Genomic DNA, 24,945 nt, shown 5'->3' with positions numbered 1-24,945 from the left:
CTGGGATGCCCTGGGACCCCAAGATGGACCTAACTGAGGGGGTCCCTGTTGTCTGTGCCTGCAAGACCTGTCTTGGACTGTATTCCTGTCATCCAAATAAACCTTCTGCTTTACTGGCTGGCTGAGAGTCGCAGTGAATCGCAGGAAGCCGGGGGGCAGGGCCCTGAGTCCCCCAATACTCCGTGACAACTGGTGGCAGCGGTGGGATCTACTGCACCCCGTGGACGGCGCTTCCTGCAGTAAGTGACTGGGGAGCAGTAAAACGAAGGGGGATTGACTGGGACCAGGCGTGCTGAAGAGTGAGAGAGAGACGGTTATTACCCCTGGGAGTGTGTGACCAGCGAGAAGGACTTTTGCAGGAACAGGGTCCCCCGGGGGGATCGCAGCGAGTGGTCCCAGGGGCGGAGGAGTCTGCAGCTCGACCCTGGCAGAGAGGTGGTGACCTCGAGAAGGGCTGGCACACTAGGGGGCTCCCTGGGAACTGTGGGGAGCTGTGAGCACACAGGCCGGTGAGTGGCCAGCAGGAAGATGTATGCCAAGCGGCTTAAGAGCGACCTGGTGGAGCTGTGCAAGCAGAGGGGGCTGTGCATTGGGAGGCTCACCAAAGAACAGCTCATTGCCCGGCTGGAGGCGGAAGATCGCGCGAATGAACTGATCCCTGTGTCTCAGGGAAGCAGCCTGGCAAATGCAGCGCAGGCACCAGTGTCTGTCCCAGCTGGGAGTGGTCAGCCGGCTGCTGAGGGCTTCCCGAGACCCCTCCTTCCTATGCCTAGGGGAAGGGTGGGGAGGAGCCCAGGAAATACCGAGGGCGCCGTGACCCCCCGGGCCAGCAGGGGACCCTCCCGGCGAAGCTCGCCGGCCAGCAGAGGATCCTCCCGGCGACATTCGGCATCCGTGGAGCGGAATTGGCTGGAATGGGAGAAAGAGCTAAAACTGAGAGAGCTGGAGGATCGTGAACAACAGAGACAGCATGAAGAGAGACAGCGTCAGCATGAACGGGAGGAGAATGAGAGACCGAGACCGCATGAAGAGAGACAGAGACAGCATGAACTGGAACTGGCGAGACTGAGGGGCAGCGAACCCCCGGCTGCGGTGAGTGAGGGGGGACCCAGGACTGCACGGAGCTTTGATAAGTGCATCCTGGCCCCACGCAAGGAGGGGGAGGACATGGATGACTTCCTGGAGGCCTTTGAGACGGCCTGCGAGCTGCACCAGGTTGATCCCGCGGACAGACTCCGGGTTCTTACCCCCTTACTGGACCCCAAAGCTGTGGCATTGTACCGCCAACTGGAAGAGGCAGAGAAAGGGGACTACGAACTATTCAAAAGAGCCCTGCTACGTGAGTTTGGGCTGACTCCTGAGATGTACCGGGAAAGGTTCCGGAGTCAGGATAAAACCCCTGAGATCTCATATCTGCAACTAGCTGTCCGCATGGAAGGATATGCCAGCAAGTGGGCTGATGGGGGCCCAGACGAAGGAGGACCTGGTCAAACTGCTGGTACTGGAGCAACTGTATGAGCGGTGCCCATCCGACCTGAGGCTGTGGTTGGTGGACAGAAAGCCAGAGAACCCGCGACATGCAGGCCGGCTGGCCGATGAGTTTGTAAAGAGCCGGTCAGGAGATAGAAGGGAGGAGTCCCAAAGGAACAGTCCCACCACAACGCAGAGAGAGAGTCACCATGGGACCTCCCCGTGGGAAAATACAGAAAAACCCCATCAGAGGGGAACATCCGGCGTCAGGACCATCCGACCCACCCGGGGGGACCCATGGGACATGGGCTGCTACCACTGTGGCCAAAAAGGCCACGTACGGGCCCAGTGCCCCAGGCTCAGGGACAGGCTGGGCAGACCGAACCCACAGAGGGTTGACTGGGTAGAGACCCAGCCCGGCGAGAGGCAGCATTCCCAGGGAAGGGGGGCTGGCAGAGTACCACCTGCTAAGGAGGGAGGAGAGCTCCAGGCCAGCTCCTCTAGGGGGCTGGATGCTCCAGATTCAGGGTTTTTGGTTTATACGGTAGGCGCAGGGCTGTCCCTCCGGAGAGAGTACCTTGTTCCCCTGGAGGTGGATGGGAGGAAGGTCAATGGATACTGGGATACGGGCGCAGAGGTGACGCTGGCCCGGCCCGAGGTGGTGGCCCCAGATCAGGTGGTGCCCAACACCTACCTGACCCTAACGGGGGTGGGTGGAACACCAGTCAAAGTGCCCGTGGCAAGGGTACACCTGAAGTGGGGGGCCAAGGAGGGCCCCAAGGATGTGGGGGTACACCCGTATTTGCCCACTGAGGTATTGATGGGGGGGGGGGACCTGGAGAACTGGCCAAGCAACCCCCAAAGGGCACTGGTTGTGACCCGCAGTCAGAGCCGGCGAGGGACACTGCGCCCTGGCCTTGGGGGGGGGGGTGCCTTGCCTGAGGCGCAGGACCCTAACCTGATGGGGAGGGAACACCCAGGGACACGGCTCAGGGAGGCTGCAGCTTCAGACCCAGCGGGCGAGAGAGCAGGTGGCCATCCCTGTCCCAGCTGCTGAGTTCCAGGCAGAGTTACAGAGAGATCCCTCCTTGCGGAAGATAAGGACCCTGGCCGACCTCAATGCGGTACAGACCATGGGACGAGGTGGCCGGAAAAGGTTCCTGTGGGAGAAGGGGTTCCTGTACCGAGAATGGGCTCCCCCAGGGAAAATGGAGTCAGGGGGGATCAGGAGGCAGCTGGTGGTACCCCAGAAGTATCGCCGCCAGCTGCTGTGCCGGGCCCATGACATTCCCCTCTCAGGGCACCAGGGAACCTGGCGTACCCAGCAGAGGCTGCTACGGAGCTTTTACTGGCCTGGGGTCTTTGTTACTGTCCGACAGTACTGCGGATCCTGTGACCCCTGTCAGAGGGGGAGGAAGGCCTGGGACAAGGGGAAAACAGCTTTAGGACCCTTGCCCAGCATAGAGGAGCCTTTCCGGAGGGTGGCCAAGGATAAAAGGGCGGCTCTAAACCAAGAGAGCCCAAAGCACAGACCTCCAGACTGGAGCGCTGGGAGAAGACCACAGCCCAGTTGGAGCCCCAGAGGTATGGGGGTGGGGAAAGGGCACAGGCCGCATAAACCTTCCCACATGCGAACTGCAAGTGCCATCAAGCACCCCCGACCTAAGGGGGGGCGTGAAACTGAAGGGGCCTGGTGTAATTCTCACCAAGGAATGGGAGGGATGCGGGGGCATCCATGGGAACGGGGGTAGGTTCGAACTTCCCCGGGTCACTGGCTAAAGTGACCCCGCTCAGTTCGGTCTCGAAGGGGGGAGATGTGACGAACTGGGCCTGTTCTCACTGTGGTCTGTGAATGCTGACAGGGGAGTGTGGCTGGGATAGTCTGCATTGGAGGATGGGAGTCTGCCCGAGGGCGCATACCTGAGTGTGTAACATGAGAACCCAGGAAGGGGTTGAAGGCCAGGTGACTCCTTAGCCCGGGAAACTGAACAAAGGCTGTGGGAGGGGTCGCTGAAGGAGTGTTGGAAGCAGGCTGGAGAGATGGCTGGGAGGCAGAGATGGCTCTGACCTCCCAAGGGGGGCTGGGCTGGGATGCCCTGGGACCCCAAGATGGACCTAACTGAGGGGGTCCCTGTTGTCTGTGCCTGCAAGACCTGTCTTGGACTGTATTCCTGTCATCCAAATAAACCTTCTGCTTTACTGGCTGGCTGAGAGTCGCAGTGAATCGCAGGAAGCCGGGGGGCAGGGCCCTGAGTCCCCCAATACTCCGTGACAACCACTGAAAAGGAAAATTCACCAGCATCAGTGATGGATGGATGAAGCCCTGTAAATATATTTTGCTTATTGGTTTGGTTGTTCTGAGGTTTTGTATTTTAAGTAAATACATAGGTGTGGGTGAGAGAGGTGGTAAAGTTCAGTTTTTGTAAAATGTTGTTTTTCCCCGTCATAGGCCTGGGCAACTTTTCTGACAATGCTGTAGTCAGAGATACAAGGACATCTCCTCCAGAACTGCCAACGAACCAGGAATCTGCTTTGAGACCTTTAACAATGCAAAACAGCACAAGAGTGCAGCTGAAACATCTGGGCGGTCCAAACCTCATGTACGTCAAACCCAAGGACAAAACAAAAGACTCTGGTAAACAACCATGCCACCACAACTCCAGTTCCTCAGCGGCCACCACCACACCAAGCCCTGGGGAAACTGTGTGAAAATGCCCACATTCACAAACCTGGAGCATGCACTCTAGGGGTTGTGAATAAAAAACCAAGAACTGACAAACCATTCTCCTAAAACCATAAGCTTGTCCCAGCTCCCCCATATTCTAGTAGTTGGGAAGGGCTTGAGGCTTCCCTCAGAAAAGTGGTGGAGGATGTATCCTCGGGTAGTCTAAAAGAACGGGATTCTAGAAAGAAATGGGGAAAATATGATGCTTGGTTCAGAGCCATGATGAAAAACATAAGGGCTGGAAAGGGTGGCTCTGAGCAGGCATGACTAGTTGTGAAAAGGGGCCTGGGTAAAAGGGGCACCCTCCAGGGTACACATCAGCTCATTTGTAAACAAAAGGGGGGACAGCGTTTGGGGGATAAACAGATGGCTGCCAAAAAGTTCCAGGCCCGGGTTGTTGTAAAAATTTTAAAAAGGGCTAAAGAGGTAATGAGGGGGAAAAAAAAACGAGATGCCCCCTACTGGAGGCTCTCAAACTGGCTTGTCTGAAAATGGGGAGGCGGAATCCGACTGGTTTAGCAAATTCCCCAGAGGCCTCTAGACGGGTCCTGTTCTACTCCCAATGACCTCATGGAGGCGCCTCAGAGTCTGACTCTCAAATAGCATCTGATGTAGAAGATGCCGCTAATGATCCCATAGAGGAACCCCCAAGTAACCCCGAAAATGCCGAGGTGTATATGGAGAGAGTGAGAAGTTGGCAACGTGAAGTACCCAGATTTGGGGGGGTCGGTGTATTGTGAGGAATTTCGTTTTGTTAATCTTGAGCAAATAAATTCACTCAGCAGGTTGTTGAAGCCATACAGTGGGGAATACAGTTAGTGCGCGATGACATTAATGGTAGAGTAGGCCCTGATGATTATGTTCCGTTACGTTTAGAGAGCCATAATTTAACTAACTCTGTTTTCAGTCAAAAGAACTAGGGATGAGCTGTCTGCTGAGGATTTCTTAAATCAGACCTCAAAACTGCTACAGAGCAATAGAGAGTTGCATCTCAATGGGACGTTGTGCCTCGTTGTGACAGTTGTAAAAAACAGGGGTTGGGGCGCTCGTAGAGTTTTAAATACTATCCTTAATAGTCAAATTAGTCATAAAAAGAGACAGTGTTTAGTAGACCTGACTTACACCGGTACCAATTTGTGTTTTGCGGGTGGGCTCTTGGCCGTCATGTCCGATCGTAAACCTACGGACACTGAATTGTTAGCGGAGGCAAGAAAGTTACATGAGAAACTGGGGTGGTCAGATCAAAAAAGGTTCTGCTCAGCGACGTAGCAAAGTTTGAACAGCATTTAGGAGTTAACATACAGGTGGTGCTGTATACGGCGAAAGGCGGCTGGGGCTTTTTTAAAACGGGGGGGCACAGTGTACCCCAAGACTTATTTTATCCTGCTGCACGATGAGCATTACTATGGGGTTCTGGATGTAAAAAAGTTGTTCGGAGCGAAAAATTGAGTTTTGCCACATGGTGTACAGCCACGACCACTCTTGCAGATATCGTTGCCGCTTCTGCTTGAGCGTAACGTGCTCAGACAGCGTGGGCGTGCAGCAGCGGTGTCCTAGCTGTAGACTGTATTGTCGGTCCAAAGAGTGTTTAGACAGACATATCGACTGCATCAAAAAACCAAGTTGAATGCCTGTCTAAAACTTTGTGTGAGAAGTGTCAGTCTTATGTGAACAAGCAGCATAGGTGTAAAGGGAGACGGTGTAAGCAGTGTCAGGGTTTGATCGTTGGTGATGTAGACGGTCACCTCTGTTTTATGGACAGCCTTAGAAAGCCCGAATCTTCAGAAAAGTATATATTTTTTTATGATTTCAAATGCACGCAGGAGACTGGGGTGCACACTCCAATTACATTTTTGCTATGTCCCTAAAGCCAGAAAAATCCTGGGAATTTAAGGGCGAGGAGTGTCTTTGTGTTTGTGAAGTCCTTTATTGGCAAAGAGTTTCGGGACTACATGTTCCTAGCACATAATTTTAAAGGTTATGATGCATACTTTATTGTTAGACGTTTCCCAAGGAAAAGATGGGCCTAGAACTGATCACTCAGGGTAGTAAACTAATGTACGTGGAAGTTAAGGCCCTGGGCATGCGTTTTATAGACTCTTTAAACTTCTTGCCCATGAAGCTTAGCAAGCTACCGCTGGCGATGGGGTTTGAAGGGTGCAAAGGGTATTTTCCACACTTTTTTAACACGTTAGAAAATCAAAATTACGTGGGGCCTATGCCCGGTATGGAGCACTATGGTGTAGAAAGCATGATGCCCAGAGAAAAAGCAGAGTTTCTCAACTGGTATCGGGACCACAGCTCTGAGGCACTTGACTTGCAGAAAGAGCTCGCATATTACTGTCAGCAGGATGTAAAAATTTTGAGACAGGCCTGTATCCTATACAGAAAAGAGATTATGAAAATGACAGAGAAGGGAGATGTAGTAGAGAGAGAACCTGGTAAATTCACTGAGATAAAACTGTGTATAGATCCATTCCGGTACATAGCCATGCAGACAGATGCCAGTGTTATGTACAGGTTTATGTTTTTGGAGCCTAACACGGTAGCTCTTCTCCCTCCAGACAACTATCACAGGCAGAAAAAGAGATTAGACCCCATCTATTCAGTGGCTGTTGTATCTCTCACAAAGAAAATATACAAATACGGCACGCTTTACAGGGTGGGGAACTACAGGTAGGCCCCTACTTTTTAGACGGTTATGCCGATGTTGATGGGGTATGTACAGCCTTTTGAGTTTAACGGGTGTTTTTTCCACGGCTGAGTCACCTGTTATTGTGAAAAAGCACAAAATCCTATGACGGGGACATCTTTTGGGTTTCTTTATTACAAGACGCAGCTCAAGACGGACTATCTGAAACGACTTGGTTTTGTAGTGAGGACTCTTTGGGAGCACGAGTGGGAGGTGATGAAAGAAACAGACAGGGAGCTTGCAGGCTTTTTAAACCGAGCCCAGTTACCCCAGCCTCTCGTGCCTAGGGATGCTCTTTTTGGGGGGAGGACAAACGCTATCCGCCTATATTACAAGCCTAACCCCGGGGAAGAAATCCACTATTATGATTTTACCAGCCTGTACCCTTTCGTAAACAAAACCAAAGAATACCCTATCGGACACCCCGATATAGTCTATGACAAATTTGGGCCCCTTGCAAATTATTTTGGAATTGCAAAAGTTAGTGTACCCCCCACGAGGCCTCTTTTTCCCATTGTTACCTGTCAGAGTGGGTGGCAAGCTTATGTTCCCGCTATGCCGAACCTGTGCGGAAACCGAGCAGTAGGAGACATGCACCCATACTGATGAGGAGCGGGCCATCCTGGGGACTTGGTGCACGGTGGAATTGAACGCGGCCATAGCGAAGGGGTATGCGGTGGCTAAGATCTATGAAATCTGGCATTTTAATGAAAAATCTGATAAACACTTTTCAGAGTACATAAAATTACACCTCCGTCAGAAACAAGAGGCTTCAGGGTATCCCAGTTGGTGCACAGACGAGGAAAAACAAAATAAGTACGTTAGCGATTTCTACCAGATAGAAGGCATGCATTTACGCCAACACGAGATCAGATCAAACCCTGCTAAACACCAAATCGCTAAACTGTTTTTAAATTCTCTGTGGGGTAAATTGGGCCAAAGATCCAACCTACCCAACACCAGCATCATGAGAGACCCTGATGAACTCTTGCAGTACCTGTTCTCCCCCCAATTATGAGGTTTCATCCTGCGAGTTTATCGACGATGAAACAGTGTGCGTGTCATGGAAGCACGCAAAAGAACGGTACTCTGTCTCTGGCAATACCAATGTTTTCATAGCCTGTTTCACCACCACTTATGCCCGCTTAGAATTATACACCCTCCTAGATGGTTTGCAAGAGCGGTGCCTGTACCACGACACTGACTCGGTGATATTTGTGAAAAGGGAGGGTGACTGGAATCCCCCTCTGGGGGATTATTTAGGGGACCTCACGAGTGAGATCCCGCCAGATCAACACATCACCGAGTTTGTGTTGGCAGGTCCGAAAACCTATGGGTATAAGCTGTCGGGTGGAAAGGCCTGTATGAAAGTCAAAGGTATTACCCTAAATGTAGCAAACTGCGAAAAGATCAACTTCGACAGTTTGAAAGATCTAGTCTTGGACTATTGCACGGGTCTGCAAGAAAACACCTAAAAAAAGATAGAGGTGCAGCAGCCCTCTATCGTAAGAAACAAAAACCAGTGGCAAATAGAGACAAAAACCCTTAAAAAGACACAAAAAGTAGTTTACAACAAGAGGGTCCTAGGAGAAGGTTTTTAAACCCTACCCTACGGTTTTTGAAAAAAGAAAAAATGGATACAAGGTGGAAACACCCCTTTTCTGCAATTCTCGCAGGGCCTAGCAACTGCAGGAAAAGTTACTTTATAAAAAAACGTGTTGGATAATGCCAAACACACCGTCTGTTATGCCTGAGAATATTGTGTGATGTTACAGTTGTTGGCAACCTCTGTATAAAGAACTGCTTTGTAAATATCCCTTTATCAATTTTGTGGAGGGTCTGCCTGATGCTTTTGACGATGACCATTTGTTTCCTACTAATAAAGTAAATATGATTATCATAGACGATCTGATGAACTCGGCTTGTGAAAGCGATGAAATCGAGAAAGCCTTTACCAAGTACGTGCATCACAGAAACCTGAGCATTATGTATATAGTTCAAAACGTATTTTGTCAGGGGAAAAAAGAGTCGCACGATTAACCTAAACACAAAGTACATGGTTCTGTTCAAAAACCCCAGGGATAAATTACAAATTGCTACGCTCGCTCGGCAAATGTACCCCGGCAAAGCTCAATTCTTTCTAGAAGCTTTTGAGGATGCTACCAAAAGACCTTATGGCTACCTGGTGGTGGATTTAAATGCTTCCACACCAGAAGCTTATAGACCAAGAACTGTTTTTTTCCCCTCCAGACTGGCCGGCGGTTTATACTTTGAAAAGAACAGCCGGGTATAAAAAAAGAGGACTTATCGGCAGGCCCCTTTTTAACAGCTGGGGCTGCTGACCAAAAACATGTCTAGCTGTGTGAAGAGAAACCTGGGCCTTTTAAAATTACTTAGCAAATCGTCCCCACAGCAAAGGAGGGCTATACTGTGTTCGTCCTCTGACGATCTAGTAGCGGCCATCTCAGAAATAGCGCTCAATACCTTAAAAGGGAATGTACCTTTAACACAGAATCAAGTGCGTGTGCTGAAAAAGAAACGCACGCTTATAAAAACTTTGTGTAATAAAAGGGTTTCACTTAAAAGAAAAAAGCATCTGGTAAAGCAGTCTGGGGGGTTTATCGGACCTCTGTTAAGTTTTGCTATCCCTCTGAGGACTTTTAACTAATTGATAATGGAGTATGCAGAAAAAATGTTCCTGGTGCCCAGCCACCAGTTGGAGCAATTAAGGGCTCCCCCTCTGGCAGAGGAAAATGTCAGAACAACCGCAACTCACTTACTGGATGCTGAAATGAAGTCTGTTCTTCAAAGAACTGACTTGGCTGAATATGAAAAGGCTAAACTTTACAGCGCCGTGCTTCAAAGGTACCTAATGTACGTGAAGCAGAGCGATGCAGATAAAGGAAAAATAAGTCTGTTTCTACCGGAACAGTGTGACTGCCAAACCCCCGGAAACACCAAAGAGCTCAGACTCTGTTGCTCAGGAGGTGTTGGATAACGTCAATAAGCGTTATAAGAAAAATGTAATAGTATTGCTAAATAAGCTGGGCCAGGATAAAAATCTCTCTTCATGGAACGATAAAGGGTCTTTTGTGTACAAAGGCTCTGTGGCTAATGGTTCTAACATGCTCGACTTAGTCAGGGCCGTCACCCAGACTCGCTCTGTTCCTAACAGACATGTACCTAAAGGATGAGATGTGTTTATGAATGCCATGGCGGAACTGAACGTACCATCTTCCGTCATGGGCAATGCGGCCAACAGAGATCTTTTGTAACGCCTCAAGGCCTCGACTGCTGACACCGCCGTGGATCGAGAAACCGTGACCCCTTTTTTGCCGTCTAAAAAACGAAAATTGGCTAAAAGAGCCGAATGGCTCAGTGTGTAACATTTTTCACATTCTAAATTTAAAAAAAAAATGGTAATGTTTTGCTTTAAATAAAACATTTCTATAATTTAAAAAAAAATCTGTGTACTTTTTTCCTAATTTGGTTTTAAAAAACAAACAAAAAAAACCAACACCAAACATCATTTGTCTTTAAACCCCCTCACCTGGGGTGCTTTATTGGGTAACATGGCTATGAAAATCATTGCAAGATACACATGTCTGGGCTTGTTGAAACATGGTTTGAGCAAGGCTAGGCATGCCCAAGAATTTAAATTTACTTTTTACAAAATTCATCACCATCCGGTCGTTAGAATACAAATTTAAAATCCGCTCAAAAGATAAACCCTTGCTACGATGATGTAAGAAAAACACGCAGTGATAGCCACAGGCGATGGAGCGGGGGTCTTGTAATTGTCTATTGTGAAACACCATGTCTGTGGCATTTTTGTTTAAAAATTTCATAATGCTTTTAGGAAACAACACACTGTTCGGGGGGTGCCCATATGAGTCAAAAAACTCTCCACGGTTACGCTCCGCCAGATACAAGGTGAGCCAGTGTTCACGCGGTTGGTTGTGTGGATACGTGTTCACCACCAAGCCTAGGGGCCTCTGAGACAGCTTGCCTCCTGGGAGCCAATCGCAAGGGAACACATCTAAGAAATTCTTTTTCATGTAAGGGTCCATTGATAAGACACGTGAGAGCTGCACGGTGTCCATGTTCACATGTAGTCAAACAGAATGTTTCTCCTCTGATTTATTTCTATGACATTGTCAAAAACCCCGTACACAATCATATTGACGGTAACCATTAAAGCCTTCCCAAAACGTATTTCTGCTCTCAGGTTCCCGGTTTTAATCAGGGAATAGTGATCAGCGCATTCCTGGTCGGGAGACAGGTCAAAGGCAAACAAGGTGTAACCCTGTGCAAACTCCTCACGGTCGATTAACAGAGAACGATCTTTCATGTGTTTACCAGCTGTCTGTACCAAATTCATGTATTCTCTCACGCAGCGTCCTGCCTCAAAGTCCGGTTGCAGAGGCTAGGTCGGTATCTGTTCACCATCCACATACAAGGCCACAAAATTAATATCGTAATGTTTAAAATTAAAGGGATTTTTAGCGTAATTTCCGCTAAAGGCATCATTATCCACAAACCCTAGGACAAGCATTTTGGATAACTGTCCCAAGAACAGGTTTTTCTGGTTACTGACCCTGCTGCCCGTGGGGATGCTAAACACTTTCATTCCCACACGTATTTAGCATTAGCGATAAGCAGGGCCTCCGCGTGCCCCAGACAGACTCCCGGGGCCACCCGTACTTTCTTCACAAAAAGGGACGCTGATACAATGCGCAGTTTAAAGCCTTCAGCTGCACTGCCCATTAAACAGAAAGCGTCTTTACTGCGCGTCAGTTTAATTTTCACATCCACTCCGTTTAACAAAAGTTTTTCTTGAAAAAACAGGTCGCTGTGTAAATGGCCCAGCAGCTCTACCGTTCTGCTCTCGGCCGTCAGCTTTGCACGCCTCACAAACCCTAGATTCCCTCCATCCAACTCTGTTTCTTCATGTTGTCCAGCAATGTCTTTGTAAAACAGGCCGGCGGAAAATTGCGTGGCGAGGGTGTCGTCGCTGTAATTGAGCACCGATTCTATAAAGGCCCTGTAAGGGTAGCAGTTGTTGCTTTGGCTTATGAGGCGGTCTCCCAGTGTGACATCCAACTGACTGAAAATAGAGGCCACGGGGTAATTCACCAGACCCACTTCAGCGTCCACGGCGAGTTCAGTTCCGTCTCCTTTTACAATCTTGCAACACAGGTACATCAGCGTGTTGTTTAAATCCATATAATCTATGCCATTCCCTGCTATAAAAAAGTCAATGGGAGCAGACTCCGTAATGGCCGATAGAGGTGGCATCTCGATGTAGATGCTTTTCTTGATGCTGGTCTGCATAGGGGCTATTTGAAACAAGTCTAGTTCGGATTTGGTGCACTCTTCAGACCCGCAGTGAACAAAAGCCATGTTGATTAAAATATATCTCTTTTACCAAGCCTAGCGCGTCTCCTCTTTCGCCCAGGCTTCCTCTTGGACTTTCGCTTATGGCTGGCCCTGCGTGTCAAAGCCCTTCTTTTAAAGGGTTTCGGGGGACCTGTGCATCGCGGGTATGACGTATTTCTCTTTCTCTTCCTCCTTTTAATGTACATCAGCCCCGATCCTTCCTGTGAAGCTGTATTGCTCACCTTCTCCAGAACAGCATGGGAGACATGACCTACCACATCTTTAGCTATGTTTTGAGCGGCGGTTTTTACATGGGGTTTAATAATCTCTAGCCCCCTTCTCAAAAGCGGTATGGCTTTTCGAAAGAGGCTACGAAATATTCCACCCACACCCGCCCCGTACATCATGGAGGCCTCATGATATCCAGGAAGGGCGTATCCAGCCTGGGCTTTGTAATAGTTTCTGTAGATGGTGGGGCCATAATTTTTTGGGATCGTCATAATAGGGTTTTGCTTTTTTAGAAACCTTGCTCTCTCCGCGGCCGCAAATGCAGCTTGACGATCACCTTGCCAAAGCGAAATGAGACATGTCTGTTCTGATCTGTCTTTATTTCAATGGTGATGGTGTCGATGTGGTGTTTACTGACAGGGACGTAATGAGGTTTGTCGTAGGTGATGGTAACAAACTCGTTGTTCCTTCCTTGGACAGGGACGCAGCGTAACAGGGGAACAGAAAAGTCCCCCACAAACTGGTTTTCTATGATATCCGTGTATACATACAAGGAGTTAAAACCTCCTGTGATGTCTGCCAAGAAGGGGAATTTTTGGACGTTGCGTTTGTGGCCCAAACCCAGAATGTTAGCTAGCTCTCCGTCAGTAGAAAACACGTACATAAAATCAGTAGATCTAAGTCTCACTTTTCTACCCACAGGGTCGTAGTTCATGACCACCTCAGGCGGTCCGGGATGACGAGCCATGTTGCTGTTCATATGCTCCAGTAATTCGGGTATGGTCGAGTAATAACCTCATCGTAGGATGAAATTCCATGTTGTAGCTCCAAAGGTGATTTCGAAAGGGGTGTCTTCATTGATAGTATTCCAGCTGTGCGGGTATTGTATTTCCACTAACCCCACCTCCCAGGCACCCGGGAGATCCAAGGGCTTAATTAGCCGTATTGTAAAGTTTGAGATGGTGTTTTGGGAAAAACTGCAGAGCTGGCATTGCTGGGCAAAGTAATGTAAAACCCGCCGTCACTCATTTTACTCTCTCTCTCTCTCTCTCTCTCTCTGTCCTTGCAGAAGGAATCTTTTTTTATTTGTTTGTTTGTTCGTGTCTAGATGTCACAGAGTTGAGAAGCTTCCACCCAGCTGTTAAACTTATCAGGCCTCCCCAACCATTTCACCAGTAGCTGCTTTTTTCTCCCTTTTCCTTTCTCTGCTAGAACTTTTTCAATCCTGTAAATCCTGTCTCGTTTGGGGTTTACTTTTTGTAATTCTTCAGGGTAAAAAGATCCAGTAACTGCCTCACCCTCGTAATCTTTTAAGCAGTATACAGGTCTCTGGCCCCTGGTTAAGGCTTCATCCACTATGAATATCTCATCGGTAAACGTCTGTTCATAACCTTTTTCAAAAGCGCCTTTGGTTTTAGATAGTCTCATGTGGTCACTTTTTCTAAAAGGGGCAACAACCGGTTTTATTTTAAAACGATCTCCGTAAACCGTTTTCCATACCTTCAGAGAATTCGAAGGGTTAACATCAACGGGTCTGGTACGTATAGTTCTGTGAAAGCTCTGGTTGTAACTCTTTATAACGTCAGGTAAGACGTCAATGTAGCGAAAGGTGTTATGGGCTGTAAAATATCTCCACATCCTAGTTTTTAAAGTTCTGTTAAATCGCTCCACAACCCCTGCTTTGACTTCATTATTGGTAACAAAATGGTGAACTCCATGCCGCTTTAACAATCCACTTAAAGGTTTGTTTAAAAATTCTTTCCCCCGATCGGTCTGTAATTTTTGAGGCACGCGACCTTCACTGAAAATAGCTTTAAAGGCCTTGGATACCTCACCACTCATCTTGTCTTTTAGGCCTAAGGCCCAGGCATATTTGGATAGAATGTCTATCACTGTTAAGATGTACTTAAAACCGCTGTTGTGTTTGGAGAACCGGTGCATATCCACCAAATCTGCCTGCCACTGCGCATCCACCTCTGAAACAATGGTCTGGTTTTTTTTAAAACTTATTCGAGCCGGTTTGTGTAAAGTGTAAGCATCCTGGTCTGAAAGTTTAAAGTTCTTCTGTTTAAAGTTTTACTATGCTTCCTGGCTGCTTGAAAAAGAAGGTTGACCCCGCCGAAGCTCCCAACTTCCCCGGGGGCGTAATATATTTTCTTTAACAGAGCCATCTGTGTAGACATGACTGTTACTGGTACCGTCTTTTACTACCACGAGTATGAAAGGGAACACATTCATATTAAATAAATATTAAATAAGTTTTACTAATCACCTGGTTTAACACGACCTTTTACAGCCACCTGTAAAAATGGATGCCATGACCCCTACCATAAGGGACTCTCAGATGGTTCATTCTTCCATTTTGTCCTTTTCGGCTTGAGATCTGTGTCTCAGACATGAGCAAAAACAGCTGACGCACGATATGTTTACTCCCATAGGGCTTCCAATGTGTAACTTCTTAAAGGCCTCTAAAAAGGCATCGTCGACCTGTTGAGAGATTTTCAGAAAAGAAACCGCGTAAGCACCCCCACTGCTTGTTTTTTTAACTTTCGCAACCCCCGGTTCCTACCCCATTACCCACCCCTCCTTGACCGCCGCTTCTTAATCATTCATTTTACCTGAGCGCTGTCTTTTCCGTTCGCTTTGTCCGCCAGTGCCTCCCCCGAGCCGTGATCGCCTTCCACCTCTGAGGGGGTGGACAAAGAGAGGCCGTCATGTTCATCGGGCTGTCTCACGAGGGTTTCGGGGTCGGGTTCCGACGTATCCATCAATGGCTGGGTCAAAGGGTCCTCCTCGGAACTGTCACTGATGTAACGCCTGCCCCCCTTCAAGGTCAAGGGTGGTTGGGCCTAAAACAAAGTCCGAAGTTCTCACGGGGGTGGTGAAGGAATCCATGTTTCCTCTCAGCAGCCTTTCCGCGCTTTCGAAAACACGTGTCCTTGGTAAGAGATGGCCGCCTCCTCTGTCTGGCACTGGGATTTATGGGGTAATGGTGCTGCACTCTGATTGGCGGAGGGTCTTGGGAGGAGTTCTTAGTGGGGTCACACGACTCACTTCCGGAGGGGTCAACCCAACCCAGAAGTCACCCTGATTGGTCAACATCTCCTCTCAGGACGGTCCTGTCAGCACTAAACCCCTCCTGATTGGTAGAGGGTGGTGGTGGGAGTTCTTAGAGGAGTCACATGGCACACCTTGCTTCCGGTCAGGTGGCACCTTGACCCCGGAAGTAATACCCCCATGGGGTGGGACCTCCGGTGACAGGCGGGAGGGACCAAGGGGTCAAGGGGAGGGGCTTAAGGTGTCAAGGGGCGGGGTTAGGGTTTGATTGACGGTGGGGCCCTTACACTACTCATGTTCCCAAGCTTTGCTGTCTTTCTCAAATCCTGGCATAAGGGTGACACCTACATCTGCTTGTAATCACGCCTGGCAGGAAGGAGACCCCTATGTGCATTCCCTGGGGAGCGAGGGGGATCTGGGAGACCCTGGACACTGGGGGATATATACCCAGAGCTCAGGAGCAATCTACTCAGGGGTGATGCAGTAGAAAAGAGCTGGGCACTGCTTTCCCCACATTTCTCCTTCTCCCCTTTCAGTCTCTTCACTCTCCCTTTCTTCCCCCTTCCCCAACCCTCTGGCAGGGAGACTTGGTCACTTCCCTGCTCCCAGGGGAGCTCACTCTCCCATAGCTGGACTGACCCCTCCGAGTGCTAATAGGAGAGAGAGCCTGGGTGCGGGTCAGTCTCTGCAGCGGCTCTGGGACACACAGAGGCAGGAGGAGGAGCAGAGATGGGGGTGCTGTAGGAGACTTGATTTAGTGATATTGGAGCATAAGCTTTCGTGGGTGAATACCCACTTTGTGAGATGATGAAGTGGGCATTCACCCATGAAAGCTTATGCTCCAATCCGTCTGTTAGTCTATAAGGTGCCACAGGACTCTCTGTTGCTTTTTACAGATCCAGACTAACACGGCTACCCCCTGATACTTCATTCAGTGAAATCCTTTACAGAACCAAAGAATCCCTTAGCAGTGTATCTGGCTGCATAAAGTCTCACAGCAGTTCACCAATTTGTCTTATCTGCTGCTGGGATTCCCTGAATTACTTTTATCACTTCGTCATTTAGCTTTGTTATTGTGCAGATGCAGGTCATTGTGCTATTTAATTTATATTTTACCAACAAGTCCTCCTTGAAAATATGCAGCAGTAAGAAATTGCTAGTTTTAGCAATGACATCTGTGTTTCTGGTATTGCACTTGCTCTGTTTTTTTACTGTGATTTCTCATTTGGAATTTTTAATTCAAACTTTTTCTTCTTATTTTTAGAGCAGAAGGTTATTCTGCTGGATCAGCTGACTTCCAGCCTGACTGAATTTCTGGGCTGGTCTCAAAAACATTTTTTTGTTCAATCCACAAATGGTGTTTCCCTTTTGCAACTGCTATTTTGCCTCTCAATCCAGCCCTTAATTTTTTTCCGCATGCCATTGCTTGTGTGTAGAACTTGATCCACAAATACTGCATAAAGGCCGTATACTCTCTCATGTAACATCCATGTCAAAGGCAAAAATCGATTGTAATTTTTGCTGAACATTAGAACTGCTGTAGTGGATCAGACGAATAGTCCATCTAGTTCAGGATCCTGTCTTCTGACAGCGGCCAGTGCCAGGTGCTTCTGAGGGAATGAACAAAACAGGCGATCACTGAGTAACCCATCCTGGCAGTCAGAGGTTTAGGGACACCCAGAGCATGGGGATGGATTCCTGGTTCTCTTGGCTAATATCTGATGCACCTACCCTGAGGGACTGATCTAATTCTTTATTAAACCCATTTATAACTTTGGCCTTCAAAACATAATGAGCACACATCTACAACCCCAAGAGGGCTTGACAACCACAAGAATTCTAAAAACATGAGTTATACACCCTGAGGTCACGAAACTTTAATTAATACATGATATTTTGTTCTTATGTGCCTCTTTGAGCCTGAACCTTCAGGGCTTTGAGCAGGGGGTTGGACTAGATGAGCTCCTGAGGTCCCTTCCAAGCCTGATATTCTACGTTATATTCTATGGTGCCATAAGGCCACATCCACAAAAGCTGGAGCTAAACACCTGAATGAAACTTGGTCTACCCTCATACTTCTCTTGTTACCTCTCCCAAACATTTCACATACCTTAGGCCATATCTACACTACAAGCCTATGTTAACTCAGCGTATGTCAGCATAGTCTTGCTATGGGTACTGTGGCACTTCTGTGACTGACTTGTGCTCTTGTAATAAATAAAATTACTGTACTGTAATGGGGATAAATTACACCAGAATGTGAACCCTACGGAAATTAAAAATTTAAATTATCCTCCACGTGTCCCACTAAAATGAACCCAACCCACAGGTCACTTGGGCAGAAGTATCAATGTCAGGATGCTACATTTTGAGCACAGTAAATGAAGCTGCAAAATAAATGATGTTTAAATGACCTCACTCTATTTTTTACAATCGTATATTAAGAGGCAATTTTTATATTTGGAAGCTGAAGACTTTATGTTTCCATCCCCCACCACTATCATGTTTTAGCAAATTAGGACAAGTCGTCAAATAAGAACAAGCATAGGTATCAGTAACTGCTATTGGTATCAATTCGCTATCTCTATACCAGAAGGTGGGAAAGGCGAGACGTACCAAATTAGGACAAGTTAGCAAATACGAAGAACCATAGGTATCAGTAGCTGCTACTGGTAGCAAATTACAGCAGAGCACAGTTTTTACGATCTCTTACATATGAGTAACTGCCAGAGGTAGCAAATTCCTACAGGTAGCAGTTTCTCGCACCACACCTGCACAGCTCTGCTCCCCGGCTCTTCTTGAGCTCCTGCTCTCTCCTTAGCTTGGCTCCACTCTGCCCCAGGCAGTTCCAGCTCACATGGAGAATGGGACCCCCTGGCCTGGTGACTCCCTCATCAGACATTCTGCCTGGTCAGTCAGGGTGAGCTGGAGCTTTGGCCTCTCCCCATTGCCCTGGGGACTGTCAGTCTCAGGTTCCTGATTTCCCATTGGCCCTTCCCCTTCGTTTTGGTACTGGGAACCAGCCAACCAAAAAACCCCACTAAGTTTTAGTAAGGGGCCAACAATCCCCTTACACAAACCAGCCCCGTGAGGGTCACAGATGTCCAGAGAAAACAGCACAAGCTGGCTCCGTGGTGTAACAGTCAGCACTCGGGACTCTGAATCCACTTCTTTGGAAAAGGCGGACACTGTTTCTCAGGTCATCTACTGAGGGGACGGAGACACTCTGGGCACAAGAAGTCGAGTCCCCAGTGAGGTGGGAGACTTAATTCTATGGAGCCAGGTGCTGGACTTTGGCAGGGAGGCTCAGGCATGGGGGATCGGGGTGCAGCGGACAGGCCAGCTGTCTAGGTGTGGAGATTTAGTCGCACTGAGGCCCAGGAGGGAAGAGAAGGAGGAACCCTGCTGATGGGCAGTGGCTGTGGAGAAAAAGAGGAAGGGTTCCTGGGACTTTCCCCGTTCTCTGTTACCTGCCTGCTTGCTGTTGTGGTGGAAGGGGGCAGATGATCCCAGGAAGCCTGTTTTGTTAGTTCCCTCTGGGGCACCTGGCATTGGCCACTGTCAGAGGACAGGATACTGGGCTAGATGGACCTTTGCTCTGACCAGTCTGGCCGTTCTTATGGGGTTTGCCAAGGTCACCTATGGATCTTCTCTTTGTGTCTCTGAATGCTCTACGGGGCTGCATAAGCTGCAGCAAGTTTCTGGTCTTGGGTTTGAGCTTGAGAAACAGGATTATAGGCGAGGCAGGGATCAAAGGGTCTCACACCTGACAGCCAGCAGACGTGCAGGTCACGGGCAATGAGCCCAGGACAACTGATAAATGTGGTGCATGAATGAGTCCAAACTAGAAGGTTTCTTGTTGGCCTCAAAAGGTCGTAGCTCAAAGGGAGCCATCTGGTGTGAGGAAAAGAGTGACCCATGTATGGACTCAACTAGCTTGGGGAGTCCTTGCACTGGGGGGGATGGGGAAGTTAATATGTGGTTGGGAGAATTCCAGATCCATAAAATCTCACACCTGGGTTTGTAATGTCAGGCTGCAGCAAACAAGTCCCTCTATGTGTGAGGAGGAGGGGCTGTGAGGATAGAGTCACCTCCAGGCAGCAGGAGTCCCCTGACATGGGGCTTTACTGCCCCCTCTCCCCAGGTGCTTTGGGGGGCCCTAGGGCCCAGCATGGAGCTGCTATCCCTGCAGGGTCCCTGGGAGTCACAAAGTGGTGATGTGAGGTTACTACCCCGTCTGTGCTGGGGTGGGGGCCTGGAGCCCCTGGAACAACACAGGGGCCCCCACAAAGTTAAGTTGCTTTGAATTCAGCCCCGGCTAGTCGGGCTCAGATTTCAGTTTTCTGCCCCAAGCCCCAGCGATTCTAACGCCGGCCCTGCTTTCTGGATTATTTTGGTGCCCCCACAAAAAATCTGCTCGCTGCCCCCTCAACTTGGGACCCCTGGTTGAGAACCACTGCCTGGGAACTCTGTTTAGCAGGAGGGAGCAAAGCTGCTGCCTTTCCTGATGGCTGAACACAGGCCCTGAGAGTGGGATATCCAGGCACTGCCAGCGACACCAGGAGAGCTCACCGAGCAGCTGCCTGGCCTCAGGGACGGTCTGAGCCTGCAGGGCCCTGGGGGACAATGAAGCAGCTGGGTCAGGCTGGGCACCTCGATTCCCAGAGAACGGCCCTGGCTCCCTGCTCAGCAGCAAAGAATAATTTCTCCCCCGTTCCCCAATAAATCTGCCTGGAGCTAAGTGCAGAGCTGGGGGTTTCTCCTTTCACTCCTGCTGGGGAATGTAGGGGTCCGGAGGGTGTTTCTAGGAGAGCATTTGGGACTCAACTGGCGGAACCAGCCTTTCATTACAGAACACTCAAGTTCTGACGACATCTTTATTTACAATTTTTTATAATGTGATATAATCCTTCAATCCTAGTGTCACCATCGATAACATGGCTTGGTCAGCCTGGTGAGATACCAAGGGTAAAACTAACCAGCTCTTCAAATCCAAGAGAGTGGAGATCAATCACCTGTCAGAGTCAATGTGGGGTCATCAATAGGCAGATGGCGGGCCAAATCGCTTTTCAATGGACCCCAACATCTATTTATTTACTTCTTATTAGCATTATTGTTATCTTTTTTTTATTTTCTTCTTTGGAGTCTGGACTTCGACTAGACCTTGACCAAGAATTTTGGACCTTGACAAAAAAGAATGGCTTACCCCTAAGAATGGGGTTATGTTACCTTCTTTATGTCCTTGTGACAAACTGGGATTATTCTTACTGTGGTCTTTCAATGCTGACAGGGGAGTGTGGCTAGGATAGTCTGCATTGGGGGATGGGAGACTGACCGACGGAGAATACCTGAGCATGTACAGCAGAGGCTAACAGCGGGAGTTTGCCTGGGAGCTGTCCGAGAGGAGGTACGCTAAGTGCTGCATTAGGGGGGCTGTGTTGGTGAGTATCTGAGTGTCTGCTGCTGGGACAGTTGGTCAGTTTGACCGTGTGCTTGATTGCTTGCTTGTTTATTTGAAAAGTGTGAATTGGGAGTGCTTTGTTCCAGGTGGGCCTTGAGTGGGCCTGACTGGTATATAAGGGCAGTCAGCAGCGAACCAGCTGAGCGGCGAACAGCAGAGGCTAACAGCGGGAGTTTGCCTGGGAGCTGTCCGAGAGGAGGTACGCTAAGTGCTGCATTAGGGGGGCTGTGTTGGTGAGTATCTGAGTGTCTGCTGCTGGGACAGTTGGTCAGTTTGACCGTGTGCTTGATTGCTTGCTTGTTTGTTTGAAAAGTGTGAATTGGGAGTGCTTTGTTCCAGGTGGGAATTGAGTGGGCCTGACTGGTATATAAGGGCAGTCAGCAGCGAACCAGCTGAGCGGCAAACAGCAGAGGCTAACAGCGGGAGTTTGCCTGGGAGTTCGCGTGGGGAGAGCGCACAGAGGCTTTCATCTGCAGGTTTCTCCGAGTAGTTCCTGCAACAGTTGAGGAAGCTCCTAAGAGGACGGTGATATGGAAGGTGAGCGATCAGCTGTTGTAACCTGCACAGGTTGTGCCATGTTTGTCTTTCTTCCGCAGGACAGAAGCGACTTTGTCTGTACAAAGTGCAAGCTGTTCTCCATATTGGAGGAGAAGGTTCGAGGGCTGGAGAAACAAGTATCGACTCTGCGTTGCATAAGGGAAAATGAAGATTTCCTGGACAGACGTCAGGAGATGCTTCTACGGCCACAATGTTCTGAAGATTCAGAGCAGGCGCAGCAGGGACAGAAGGATTGTGAGGAGGTTTGGCAGCATGTGACCTCCAGAAGAAGAAAGAGGAGCGTCCATGCACCAGCAATGGAGATACAGGTGAGGAATCGTTTCCATGTTCTCTCTACAGGTGCTAATGCGGAGAGTGGACTAGATGGCCCATCTGAGGGAAGGGAGCAGAAGGAGACTCCACCGATTGGAAGGCCAAAGATGCACTGTCCTAAGGATGGGGGTTCCACGACCACCACTCCCAAGAGGAGGAGGAGGGTGGTGGTGGTCGGGGACTCCCTCCTCAGGGGGACTGAGTCATCTATCTGCCGCCCTGACCGGGAAAACCGAGAGGTCTGCTGCTTGCCAGGAGCTAGGATACACGATGTGACGGAGAGACTGCCGAGACTCATCAAGCCCTCGGATCGCTACCCCTTCCTGCTTCTCCACGTGGGCACCAATGATACTGCCAAGAATGACCTTGAGCGGATCACTGCAGACTACGTGGCTCTGGGAAGAAGGATAAAGGAGTTTGAGGCGCAAGTGGTGTTCTCGTCCATCCTCCCTGTGCAAGGAAAAGGCCGGGGTAGAGACCGTCGAATCGTGGAAGTCAACGAATGGCTACGCAGGTGGTGTCGGAGAGAAGGCTTTGGATTCTTCGACCATGGGATGGTGTTCCAAGAAGAAGGAGTGCTAGGCAGAGACGGGCTCCACCTAACGAAGAGAGGGAAGAGCATCTTCGCCAGCAGGCTGGCTAACCTAGTGAGGAGGGCTTTAAACTAGGTTCACCGGGGGAAGGAGACCAAAGCCCTGAGGTAAGTGGGGAAATGGGATCCTGGGAGGAAGCACAAGCAGGAGAGCGTAAGACGGGAGGACTCCTGTCTCATGCTGAGAAAGAAGGACGATCATTGAGTTATCTTAAGTGCCTATACACAAATGCAAGAAGCCTGGGAAACAAGCAGGGAGAACTGGAAGTCCTGGCACAGTCAGGGAACTATGATGTGATTGGAATAACAGAGACTTGGTGGGATAACTCACATGACTGGAGTACTGTCATGGATGGATATAAACTGTTCAGGAAGGACAGGCAGGGCAGAAAAGGTGGGGGAGTTGCGTTGTATGTAAGAGAGGAGTATGACTGCTCAGAGCTCCGGTATGATACTGCAGAAAAACCTGAGAGTCTCTGGATAAAGTTGAGAAGTGGGAGCAACAAGGGTGATGTCGTGGTTGGAGTCTGCTATAGACCACCAGACCAGGGGGATGAGGTGGACGAGGCTTTCTTCTGGCAACTAGCAGAAGTTGCTAGATTGCAGGCCCTGGTTCTCATGGGAGACTTTAATCACCCTGATATCTGCTGGGAGAGCAATACAGCGGTGCACAGGCAATCCAGGAAATTTTTGGAAAGTGTAGGGGACAATTTCCTGGTGCAAGTGCTGGAGGAACCAACTAGGGGCAAAGCTTTTCTTGACCTGCTGCTCACAAACAGGGAAGAACTAGTAGGGGAAGCAAAAGTGGATGGGAACCTGGGAGGCAGTGACCATGAGATGGTCGAGTTCAGGATCCTGACACAAGGAAGAAAGGAGAGCAGCAGAATACGGACCCTGGACTTCAGAAAAGCAGACTTTGACTCCCTCAGGGAACAGATGGGCAGGATCCCCTGGGAGAATAACATGAAGGGCAAAGGGGTCCAGGAGACCTGGCTGTATTTTAAAGAATCCTTATTGAGGTTGCAGGAACAAACCATCCCGATGTGTAGAAAGAATAGTAAATATGGCAGGCAACCAGCTTGGCTAAACAGTGAAATCCTTGCTGATCTCAAACGCAAAAAAGAGGCTTATAAGAAGTGGAAGATTGGACAAATGACCAGGGAGGAGTATAAAAATATTGCTCAGGCGTGCAGGAGTGAAATCAGGAAGGCCAAATCACACTTGGAGTTGCAGTTAGCAAGAGATGTTAAGAGTAACAAGAAGGGTTTCTTCAGGTATGTTAGCAACAAGAAGAAAATCAAGGAAAGTGTGGGCCCCTTACTGAATGAGGGAGGCAACCTAGTGACCGAGGATGTGGAAAAAGCTAATGTACTCAATGATTTTTTTGCCTCTGTCTTCACGCACAAGGTCAGCTCACAGATTGCTGCACTGGGCAGTACAGCATGGGGAGAAGGTGACCAACCCTCTGTGGAGAAAGAAGTGGTTCGGGACTATTTAGAAAAACTGGACGTGCACAAGTCCATGGGGCCGGATGCGCTGCATCCGAGGGTGCTAAAGGAGTTGGCGGGTGAGATTGCAGAGCCATTAGCCATTATTTTTGAAAACTCATGGCGATCGGGGGAGGTCCCAGATGACTGGAAAAAGGCTAATGTAGTGCCCATCTTTAAAAAAGGGAAGAAGGAGGATCCGGGGAACTACAGGCCAGTCAGCCTCACCTCAGTCCCTGGAAAAATCATGGAGCAGGTCCTCAAGGAATCAATTATGAAACATTTAGAGGAGAGGAAAGTGATCAGGAACAGTCAGCATGGATTCACGAAGGGGAAGTCATGCCTGACTAACCTAATTGCCTTCTATGATGAGATAACTGGCTCTGTGGATGAGGGGAAAGCAGTGGATGTGTTATTTCTTGACTTTAGCAAAGCTTTTGATACTGTCTCCCACAGTATTCTTGCCACCAAGTTAAAGAAGTATGGGCTGGATGAATGGACTGTAAGGTGGATAGAAAGCTGGCTAGATCGTCGGGCTCAACGGGTAGTGATCAATGGCTCCATGTCTAGTTGGCAGCCGGTTTCAAGTGGAGTGCCCCAAGGGTCGGTCCTGGGGCCGGTTTTGTTTAATATCTTTATTAATGATCTGGAGGATGGTGTGGACTGCACTCTCAGCAAGTTTGCAGATGACACTAAACTAGGAGGCGTGGTAGATACACTAGAGGGTAGGGATCGGATACAGAGGGACCTAGACAAATTAGAGGATTGGGCAGAAAAAAACCTGATGAGGTTCAACAAGGACAAGTGCAGAGTCCTGCACTTAGGACGGAAGAATCCCATGCACTGCTACAGACTAGGGACCGAATGGCTAGGTAGCAGTTCTGCTGAAAAGGACCTAGGGGTCACAGTGGACGAGAAGCTGGATATGAGTCAACAGTGTGCTCTTGTTGCCAAGAAGGCTAACGGCATTTTGGGCTGTATAAG

Source organism: Malaclemys terrapin, chromosome 15 (genome assembly GCF_027887155.1).
Source record: "Malaclemys terrapin pileata isolate rMalTer1 chromosome 15, rMalTer1.hap1, whole genome shotgun sequence".
NCBI lineage: Eukaryota > Metazoa > Chordata > Testudines > Emydidae > Malaclemys > Malaclemys terrapin.
The sequence above is the reverse complement of the archived record's forward strand: the minus strand, read 5'-3'. Positions refer to the sequence as shown.